An 11,545-nucleotide genomic window follows, 5' to 3' on the forward strand; every position below is an offset into this window, starting at 1 on the left:
TCAAAAGGGAGAGGATGAGCAACCAGAAGGGTATTATTTTTAAAACTTAACACTTAGCCAGTGATGAAGCAAGGATATACAATTTCTGCTTGCTGCGGGGGGACGGGGTGCAGCTATGGGGAAACCCCGTCAGCGTTTCCTGCTGCCTGGGAAGCGATCGCGGTGGTGGCCGGACCCCGACCGGTCACTTCTCCAGGACTGCGATCACGGTGGTGGCCGGACCCCGACTGGTCACTTCTCCAGGACTGGAAGGTCAGGCAGGATTGCACTGACTCTGACTATTTCTCTGTTTGTATTGACCCCATACCTGTCCTCCTTCTAAACATTTCCCTAGCTGTTTTTTGCACCTTCAGAAAGCCACTCACTCCACATCTAGGAAGAAAGAAATAACACGCCAGTCCTAGAAATGGCAACTGAGGCTCTGAAGTCTATTCTGGATGAAGGCTTTTCCTTCACTAAAGATGGCTTCAGCTTACCTTCCTCCGTCACTCAGACTCTTCTGCACACACCTTCTACTCTTGCCAAACTGTCCACCAAACTTGACCCAAGCTTTCCTCCCTCTGTGCCTTTACCCGAGTTCTTCCTTCTACCTGGGATATCTTCCCCCACAGAACATACTTTCAGATGAGTGAAAATGAAGATGCAGCATAGCACAACTTAAGGGATCCAACTGAAGCGGTGCTTGGGGGGAATTTTACAGCTCTAAATGCTGTCTCTATTAGAAAAGAAGATCGCAGATCAATAACCTAACCTTCCATCTTGGCAAACAGGAAAAAAGATCGAACTAAACCTGAAGTGAGCGAAAAGGAGGAGACAGGAAAGATTCGAATGGGAATGAATACAATAGAGAGGAGAGAAACAGTAGAGAAAAGATAGTTCATGTAACGAGCCATCAGGGAAATGAAAAGTAAAGCCATGAGATCCCACTTCCCTGACATTAGGATGACTATAATCAGAAAGTCAGCAGCAAGAAATGTTGGTGACAAAGTGGAGAAACCAGAACCCAACACACATGGCTGGTGGAAATGTAAAGTGGTGCAGTCGCTTTGGAAAACCATCTGGCTCTTCAAATGATTAAATACAAAGTTGCCATAGGAACCATCAATTCTGGCCAAGACAAAGGAAAACATATCCACACAGAAACCTGTACATGAATATTTATAACATGCATTTTTCATAACAGCTAAAAAGTGGAGACAACCCAAATGCTCATCAAAAAATTAATTAATACACAATGTGGTAAATGTTAATACATGAAATGAAGTATTATTCAGCCATAAAAAGGCTGGGGTACTGATACACACTCCGACGTGGGAGGACCTTGAACATGCTATGTGAAGTGAAAGAAGCCAGACACAAAGACCCACATACCATGTAAATGGATATTCAGATGAAATTCGGAAAAGGGAAATCTATAGAGACAGAAAACAGAATCATGGTCACTGTGTGTTGGGAGGCAGGGGGAATGGGGATGCGGTGGGAGATTAAGGGTATGGGGTTTCTTCTTGAGGTGATGAAAGTGTTCTAAACTCAGCCGTGGTGACGAATGATTGCATATGTCTTTGAACATACTAAAAACTATTGTAAGGGGCACTTTAGACGGGTGAATTGTGTGGTATGTGAATTATATCTCAATAAAGCTTTTTTTTTTTTGGTAAAAGTATTCCCACCAGGCTCCTGCAGCTTCCATCCATTTCAGGAAGGTACTCACACTGGAAGAATTTTCCTAAATGCCGTGGTGCTCCCTTGCCAAGGAACCTCTTCAAAGTCAGTAAGACGTATCAATTCAGCTAACAGATAATGAGCTCCTACTGTCCTGGGCGTTGCGGTCAATCATCCACCCACTTCTTCTGCCTTCAAGGCCCCACGCACGTGTCTCACTCCTGGGTGGTAGAGACCCTCTGCTCTGGACAACTGACCTTGCCAGCTTCTCGCTCTCCCCAGCGCCCCCCCACCCCATGCTGTTGCTCAAAGCGGACAACGCCTTTTTGGGGGGCCAGACCATGTCACATGCAGGATCCTAGTTCCCCGACCAGGGATGGAGCCCACGCCGCCTGCAGGGGAAGCAGAGTCTTAACCACTGGGCGGTCTCAGCACGTCCCTGGACCACACCTTTTCTTCAAAAGGAGCGGCTGCCCTAAAATGCCAGCTCTGCTGGGAAAGAGAACCATGGCTGAAATTCACCTTGTGACGTCAGCGCCTGGCTGGAAAAATGTTTTCTGCAGTGGTAGGTCAGGGAGGTGAGGCTGGGGAGGGGCAGGTGTGAGGATAGCGCGACCTCAGGGCCCAGGGAGGCTGCAGGGTGGACCTGGTCCTGCTCTTTCACCGAGTGTCCTCTGTCTCAATCGCCTCTTCTCTCCACGCAGCCTTCTGTCCCTAGTTCAAGGCTTCTCTCCTCGGTCTCCCCTGCCCGCTGTCCTCTTATTTCCCGGGGTCAGTCTGTCCTGCTGTATTTCTGAAATCCCACTCCTTCCCCCTGCCGACCCCAGGCCCTTTTTCAGAGCAAACAAGCCTTCAGTAAATGGGACTGCCTGACCCTTGCCCCAAAACCTTGCTTAGGCAAGACTTTGTCCGCAGACTCGATCAGCAGCTCCTCCTGTCTTTTCTGTGTTTTGTTCCATGTGGGGTGAGGAGTTTTCCTTCAGATTACTGTCATAGAGAGATGACTGGATTCCTTCTCAGGAGGTCACAGGAACCCCAATTCAGCCACCGCCTTTTTTTTTTTTTTTTTAAGCCACAGACTTGATATATGACTTCGGGCAAGTTGGTTTCACCCCGGTAGTTTCTGCAGTTTCAAATCTCGACTTCCCCTTCTGCCGTCAGGGCTCCACCTGCGTCTCACACCCACCTGTTTCCGTCCCCCAGGACTTCCTGGGTCCTAGAGACCCTCTGCTCCAACGCCTGACCTTGGCAGCTTGAACAGGAAACCACGCGTCCTCCGCCGTAAAATAAAAGGGTTATTAGAACAAGGAGTTCCCTGGTGTCCTCGCGACTGAGATTCTGGGCTTTCACAGCAATGGCCTCAAAACAAAAACTAAATTAAAAGGAAATGAAGTGAAGTGAAACAAAACAATTTAAAATATTATACCAGAGGAACTGGAAAATCCTCCCAGCTTCAACATTCTGACTCAGCGAAGAGAGTGCTTCAGTAACTTGGCTGATGGCGACACCCGGTGGTCATCTTGAGAACTTCACCTTCTGATGGCCGCCAAGTCGCCTCTGACTCTGGACCCCATGGACTGCAGCACGCCAGGCCTCCCTGTCCTTCACCATCTCCCTGAGCTTACTCAAACTCATGTCCACTGAGTCGGTGATGCCACCCAACCATCTCATCCTCTGTCGTCCCCTTCTCCTGCTTCCCTCAGTATTTCCCAGCATCAGGGTATTTTCCAGTGAGTCAGTTCTTCACATCAGGTGGCCACAGTATTGGAGTTTCAGCTTCAGCATCAGTCCTTCCAGTGAACACCCAGGACTGATCTCCTTTAGGTTGGACTGCTTGGATCTCCTTGCTGTCCAAGGGACTCTCAAGAGTCTTCTCCAACACCACGGTTCAAAAGCATCAATTCTGCGCTCAGCTTTCTTTACAGTCCAACTCTCACATCCATACATGACCACTGGGAAAACCATAGCCTTGACTAGACGGACCTTTGTTGGAAAAGTGATATCTCTGCTTTTTAATATGCTGTCTAGGTTTGTCATAGCTTTTCTTCCAAGGAGCAATCTGTTAATTTCATGGTTGCAGTCACCATCTGCAGGAATTTTGGAGCCCCAAAAAATAAAGTCTGTCACTGTTTCCATTTTTCTCCCATGCATTTGCCATGAAGTGGTGGGACCAGATGCTGTGATCTTAGTTTTTTGAATGTTGAGTTTTCGGTGAGCTTTTTCACTCTTTCACTTTCATCAAGAGGCTCTTTAGTTCCTCTTCATTATCTGCCATTAGGGTGGTGTCATCTGCATACCTTCTGATTGGGCACCAACAGTTTTCCCTTAGAACCTCCCTTCTCAGAGCCGTCTACAATGAGAAGGGGGTTTCCTCAGCCAAGTAGCAGCCTTCCTTTCTGAGTCCTCCCAAGTCCGGCGCTTCACACTCTCCTTGTGATGGAAAACCCTTGCTTTTCCACCCAGACCCCCTCCCACGCAGGTCAGCCCAACCCAGGGAACTCTTCTGTCATTAAAGCCGAGAAAGGCTATGCTTTCAAGTTTCTCATGCTCCTCCATCATTTAGCCTAGAAGGAAATTAGTTCTAAATCAATTTATTCAAAGCATGAATGCCTTAACCTCTTATCACTTTCACGAGGAAATATTTTCATGTTTTAATGAAATGAGCCCTGAAGCAGGGAAATTCTTTTAATTGAATGTGTTTGACATATGTACACTGAAGATGTACACGGTGTCAATTAACATATTGTGATATGAGTGATATTTATCACCTCTATCACATTACATCATTTCCTCTCTTTTTAGTGGTTGAGATAATTAAGTTTCAGTCTCCTAGCAGGTTGCATGATCGTAGCACAATATTGCTGTCAATACTGAAGTAGAGCAATTCTTAATTCAAATTGAATTAAAAAATTATACTAAGGGTAAAACTTCAGATGCCTGTGAAGTAAAAAATATTTGATACAAGCTGTCTTCTTTCTGGTATCCTTTCAAATCACACAGATAGATAATAAGTTTAGTGCTACCACTAGACATTATATACTATAGGACTTCCTCTCAGGTTAGTTTCTAATACCTGGTATTTAATGCCAAGGTATTAATGACTTAAATATCTTAATATATCACCTATCTAGAAATATTTACATTCTAAGAGTCAATTTCTGGGGTACAATGACCAGCCCAAAGAACTAACAGTAGCATTTAGGTGTATATGACATCTGGTCAGGAGACATTTTGAAGCTCAGTGACCTTTTCGGCCACCCGCTAATGGCTGAGATGCTGATGATACTTAAAGTTCAGAGAAGGGAAAGCAGATTAAGAATTGTTCCATTTATTCACTTCCTTCCTAGAAAAACAGATGTTAACTGTCCCAAGAGGGGAATTACCATTTTGACTCTCAAGTATTTGCAGGAGGCAGATATGATATAAAAACTAGAACTTGCCTTAGAGTTTAAAGGATGGGTTTTATTCTGTTTTGTTTTGTTTTTTTCCAATTTACAAACTAGGTGCCCTTGAGCTAGCTCTTGGGCTTCGCTTGCAGCTCAATTGCTAAAGAATCCACCTCCAGGGCAGGAGACCGGGAATTATACACCACACGTTACTAGTCTGCATGTGATTGGCGTGAGATCATCTGTAACCTATTCAGAACTTCCAAGTTTGACTTACTTATTTATTTATTTTCCTGTCCATGCTGCTTGGCATATGGGATCTTAGTTCTCAGACCAGGGATCGAACCCACACCCCTTACGTTGGAAGCTTGGAGTCTTAACCACTGGAACGCCAGGCAAGTTGCTCCAAGTCTGACCTCTATATATGCTAAATTGGTATCTGCCCACCCTGGGAGAGGAAAAGTCGAAGACATAACCTCCCCCCAAGTGTGGGAAGGCCAGAGGGAAGCAGTTCATGGGAAAGTGAAGAAGTGGCACCAAGTGGTGAAGATTGTGCCATGGTGACCCTAGTGATGATGGAGGAAGTGGTACGGGAAAGCTGGTGCTGGGAGGGGCAGAAATAGAACCAGGGAAGGGACCTACGCAATCAGGTGTGTGTCCGGAAGGTGGAGAGGCAGACGAAGGCTCGTCCGTGGGCGGCTTCTTCTCGGGGCTGAGTGGGGCTGAGAGAGAAGGGTCTCATCCGAGAAGGAGAGGGTCGGGCAGGAGAAGGGGGCAAAGACAGCCTGTTTCCCTTGGCGACCTCCTTACCTTGGCAGGGCTTCCTGGCCTGGGCTATGCGGATAACACATTGAGGACAATTAATTCCCTTTCCCTAGGCCGGTTGCTTTTTCACGGTAGTGTAGTGTTGTGTGAGTTGCTCAGTCGTGTCCGACTGGATCCCATGGACTGTAGCCCAGCAGGCTCCTCTGTCCTTGGGATTCTCCAGGCTAGAATACTGGGGTGGGTTGCCATTCCCTCCTCCAGAGGACTTCTGAACCAGCTATGGAACCCGGGTCTCTTGCGCTGTAGGCAGAGTCTTCACCGTCTGAGCCACCAGGAGGTGCTTTTTCACTGGGGACCCTGAAATGCCGAATAGCACGCCGTGTGTCACGGGTCAGAAGAGGAATGATGGACTGGCAGGTTCACGTTCTCTCAGCTCTCACTATAGCGATCGGGCAGATGATGTAAACAAATGAAGCGGCTGGGTGGCCCCAGGGCGGGGTGGGGACTGTGGCAAAGTGGACAGTGTGGGCCCCTCCCTGTCGCGCAGCTGGGCAGCACTGGCTGCTTCTGGGAAAGCAGGCCCGGTGGCAGACCCTCTGAGTTTGCAAAGGCTTGCAATCTGGATTTGTAGGTGAAATCCCTTGATGTTGAAATGTCTCTGACCGATTGTCGTTATTTTGTCTTATTTTCTTTTATTCACTTATTTAGCTGCACTGGGTCCTGGTTGTGGCAATCGAGATCTTCAGTCTTCCTTGTGGCCTGTGGGATCTTCAGTTTAGGGATGTAGGAACTAGTTCCCTGACCAGGGATTGAACCTGGGCCCCTGCATTGGGGGCATGGAGTCTTAGCCACTGAACCACCAGGGAAATCCCTAATTTTCATTTTTAAGACACTCCCCAGGCAAACATCCAAACCAGCAGGCCGCCAGTTCCTGACAGCTAAGTTATTAATAAATTGTTTTTCACATTATTCACGTTTCTTTTCGCCATCCGTCCCCAGGAGTTAAGTGGGGGTGGGGGGTGAGGGCAAGTGGGGACGTTCTCTCCAGTCTACTCATTTTTATTTGTTTGGTTTTGTTTTTTCCAAAATCAACTTCACTCCCCAGCCTCTCCTTTGAGGCCATCCGTAGCTGAGATGGGAAAATTGCCAGGCCACGGGGAGTACCATTTGAAGCTCTCAATGCCCTTCTGTGTATCAGAGGAGCTGTTATGCTGATCGCACTCATCTTGCAAAGCAAGGAAGGATAAAGGATGAGAAAAGCTGGGTCAGGAGTGAGGAGCATCCTGTCAACTGCAGTCACAGCCTGCTGTCGCAACAAGAGAAACGGACTGTCGCCCTAAAGGACTCGTGGCCCTAAGACCATCAGAAGGCTTTCCGTGAGCATCCGAGAACAGAATAACGCCCAGCAGTGACTAGGTTTTGAACTTGCTCTCCGGCTGGAACCAGGGTTGTGTGAGGTCAAAAGAAATGAGGTTCATGCCTGTTGCAAACACTGTTGAAAATGCCTCCCACGTCCTCACTGAGGGAGTCTTGACTTTGCTTAGGTTCCTGCCCCTCCTTCCACGTGACTCACGGGTAAATCCTCATCGGCGAGGTCAGCTGCAGTGGTCTGGTCATCGGCGAGGTCAGCTGCAGTGGTCTGGTCGTCTTCATTAGTGGTAGGATTAGGGCAAGCATGTGACCCAGCTGGTCACTGAGGTGCGAGGGATTTAGAGACCTCTGGGAAAGGACTTTTCACTATTAATAAGGGGAGGCCTAAAAAGAGATGGCCTCTCCTCTTTGGAATGTTGTCTTGTCTGGATGTGACAGCTGGGACTCCAGCAGTCATCTAGTGACCACGGGAGTCATCAGCTCAAGGATAAACCTGAACCCTGGTGTCAGAGTGGGAAGACAGGAAGACATTTTTCCTTGAGGGTATCGCTGAGTCACTGAATTAAACTAAACTCAACAACCTTGAATCCTACCTCCCTCTGGAGTTCTAGTATATGAGATAATCAATCTTTTATGCCAATCTGAGTTGAGGGTTTTCTTTTACTAACAGCCAAAGGTATCCTAATGGGCACAGTGGTCATTCCTGGAGGTCTACAACATAGTTTCTTTTCCATCTAGAGTCACGTGGACTCATTCATTCACTATTCACTACTTAGTTTAATGAGTCTGATCACAGGGCAAAGAGAGGCAGGGCTATGGTTAGAACTACCAGCAATCCCACTTGTGGGAACCCAGAGGAAATGAAATCTGCATCTCGTAGAGACACCTTTATTCTCACATCCATTGTAGCATTATGCACCTAGTCTTTCTGCTTTGGGAATAGCAATAGGTTTTCATTGTGGGTTTCCCTTGAAGGGCTATCTCATAATCTCTGATGAGGCAGCCTGTGGTTGAGGAAATGAGCTATGTAAACCTCACCTTTTGCTCAGACCACTCCCTACGCATCCGAGCTAGGTTAGAATGCCTGTGGTGACCAAACACCCCAAGAAGAATGGAAAGGTGGGTGTTGTGGGGCTAGAAATCATGCTGCACAGCTTGAAGTGTCTGCTTAGTGAGTGGCTGAGCCTCTGATGGTAAGCAAAGACTGCTGAATCACCCACAGCAACCCGCCCTGTGGCACATAGAAAAAAAAAGACTGTGGTTTTTAAAAGAACAAATTTGAAGGCAGTTATCGCTTTCTTCCCTTCTGGATTCTTCTTCTGAATTATCCTGCTTTGCTGCAAGGAGGCCTACATACTGTCACCTCTTAAAAGCCACCCTCTCTCCTAACTGTGGGCACACACACACCCAGCCTGTGTGGTGCTGGGAAGAGTCAGAAGCCTGTTCCTTCCCCAGAGTCCCAGGCTGGGGCTGAATCGTCCTCTAGAATAAGAATGGGCAGAAATCAAAGAGGAAACTCTTTTTTGAGAACTGCAAGGGGCAGGGGACATCTGTAACCTGGAGCTGACCGCATCTTTTATTTCTTATTATTTATGTATTTTCCTTTTCTTTCCCCCCCTTGGGCTGCACCCCATGGCACGTGGAACTTAGCAAGCAGGGATTGAGTCCGTGCCCTGTGCAGTGGAAGTGCAGAGTCTTAACCCCTGGACCATCAGGGAAGCCTGACCACAACTTTTGAACACACTGTCTTCTCTTTGATAGGGTCTGTGGACTGGGGGGAGAAAGGTGTAATGTGAAAGTTGTGAGTTAAGCTTTATTTGGGGGCAGAATGGGGACCCCAGCATGAAGGACAGCACTCAGATATCTCCAGGAGCTGCTCCGAAGGGGTAGGAGGAAGCCTAAAGGATGTGTGGTTTTGGGGAAGGGAGTTAAGGACAATCGAGCATAGGTTTTGGCAGAAGGTGGCCGCTGGTCATGAGAAGGTGGCCGCTGGTCACGAGGAGCAGATGCGTCCGTTAATGATTTTAGTGCTTTTCCAGGTATGAGCAAGAAACCGAGCTCATAAAACCCTCTCCTGGAAACATCTGTCAGTAACTACCTGAAGGCCTGTCCTGCCTGTCTCCCCAGAGCCCAGAGCGCCTCTCTCCTGATCTGCCTTCACAACTTCAGGGTGTGTTGAAGCCAACGACTGCAGCGGCCAGTGAAGCTCTTCCCTGCAGACGCAGATGGCAAGGACCCATGTTCAGGTCTCACAACATTCGTCCCATATTCCCAAAGCAGAACCTTCGTAACTACATTTCCCAGCTTCCCTCACTGCCAGATTCAGGCATGTGATCTAGGTTCTGCCAGTCAGACACAGACATCGCAACTCTGGATTCAGAAGCAAGCCGAGGGCAGAAGAGAGTTGGGGGTGCCCGGTGCTGTAGGCACAGGGAGGGGCAGACAGCGCTGACTCCGGTGGTTCTGTCGGAGGCTGCAGGGGCAACTGTCCCATCGACCTGTCGGAGACCTGGCTCTGAGCCCTGAATGCGCAAGTCCAGCCTTGAGCTCCGGGCTTCCCCGCTCACTGTCTGCTCACAGAGCTTTCCTTTCCTCCTTAGGCAACTCAAAGCAGATGCTGTTCCCTGAAGCTGAAATTTCCCCAACTCAGTAGGCACTCACACATAGGTGACAGGATTCCACTTCAAAACAAGGGTTCAAGAAAGCTGTCTGTGTAGAGAAACGTGTTATCTTTTCACTAAAGGGATTCTGAGCTTTCTTTTTTAATTTTTATTTTTTGCTGGACTATAGTTGATTTACAGTTTCGCTTGGTTTCAGGCATATAGCGAAGAGATTCCGTCACACATATACATCATCTGTTATTTTTCAGATTCTCTTTTCCACGTAGGTCATCACAGAGTACTAAGTAGACTTCCCTGTGCTGTGGGTCCTTGTTGATGATCTATCTTATATGTAATAGTGTGTCTATGTTAGTCCCGAAAGTATTGTTATTATATATATATAATAGTGTGTCTATGTTAATCCCGAACGTCTATTTTATCACTCCCCCACCTTTCCCCTGGGGTAGCCATAACTTTGTTTTCTATGTCTGTGAATCTGTTTCTGTTTTATAAACAAGTTCATTTGTATCGTCTTTAAAGATTTTGTGTATAAGTGATATGTGTCTTTCTCTTTCTGACTTACTTCACTTAATGTGATCATCTCTAGGGCCATCCATGCTGCCACAAGTGGCATTATTTCCTTCTTTTTAAGGTTAGGTAATATTCCATTGTATTTATGCACCACATCGTCTTCATCTATTCACTGATCGGATGAACCAAGGTTTGACGCAGGGGAGCTTGCCAGTGTCAAGGCATTTGAATGAGCAGTTCCTGTGTCTAGGTCAGGACAGGTGAGGAAAACATAATTGCAACCAAAACAAGGATCACATCTGCTCTCATAAAACAACCAAACAAGTGACATCTAGATGGGGTTATTCCAGAAGCATTGCCTTCCTCTTCCGACCTGAAACGCCACCCCTAGAGAAATGTCCGCTGGGTCTGGAAAGGTTGTTTCCGTCTTTATGAGTGTCCTGTGTGTGTGCGTGCTAAGTCGCTTCAGTCGTGTCTGACTTTGCAGCCCTATGGACTGTAGCCTGCCAGGCTCCTCTGTCCATGGGATTCTCCAGGCAAGAATTCTGGAGTGGGTTACCATGCCCTCCTCCAGGGATCTTCCCAACTTGCATCTCTCAGGTCTCCTGCATTGGCAGGTGGGTTCTTGACCACTGGCGCCGCCTGGGAAGCCCTGTGTGTGTCCTGCATGCGTGCTAGGTCGCTCAGTCATGTCTGACTCTCTGTGACCCCGTGGACTATAGCCTACCAGGCTTCTCCAAGCATGGGATTCTCCAGGCAAGAACACTGGAGTGGGTCGCCATGCCCTCCTCCAGGGGATCTTCCAACCCAGGAATCAAACCAGGTCTCCCGCATTGCAGGCAGATTCTTTACCAGCTGAACCACCAGGGCAGCCCCCTGGAGGTAAATGCTGACGACAGCGCTTTCCCTTATCATCGGCTGCCTGAGGCTTCAGTGGGCTCAGCCCAGGACTGTGTTCTTGAGAAAACGGGCCTAGGCTATCCCAAGAAGAGGAAGAGTTCCCCTGGCTCTGAACAAGCTGGGAGCCAATGTAGTTTTAAAAGAGTTACAACACAGCAAAACTTGTGTGATTCTTTGATAATCAAAGCAAAGTCAAGATAAATCTCTTCACCGTTTCAAATGTGATTTCCCCAAATGAAAGAAATCTAAACATATGGCAAGAAGCTTTAAAATCTGTTAATGTGTGAATGCCATGATAAAAATGGAACTGGGGAGCGTCGTGAACTGCCA

The sequence above is a fragment of the Odocoileus virginianus genome, chromosome 22, assembly GCF_023699985.2.
Source record: "Odocoileus virginianus isolate 20LAN1187 ecotype Illinois chromosome 22, Ovbor_1.2, whole genome shotgun sequence".
In the NCBI taxonomy this organism is placed as follows: Eukaryota; Metazoa; Chordata; class Mammalia; order Artiodactyla; family Cervidae; genus Odocoileus; species Odocoileus virginianus.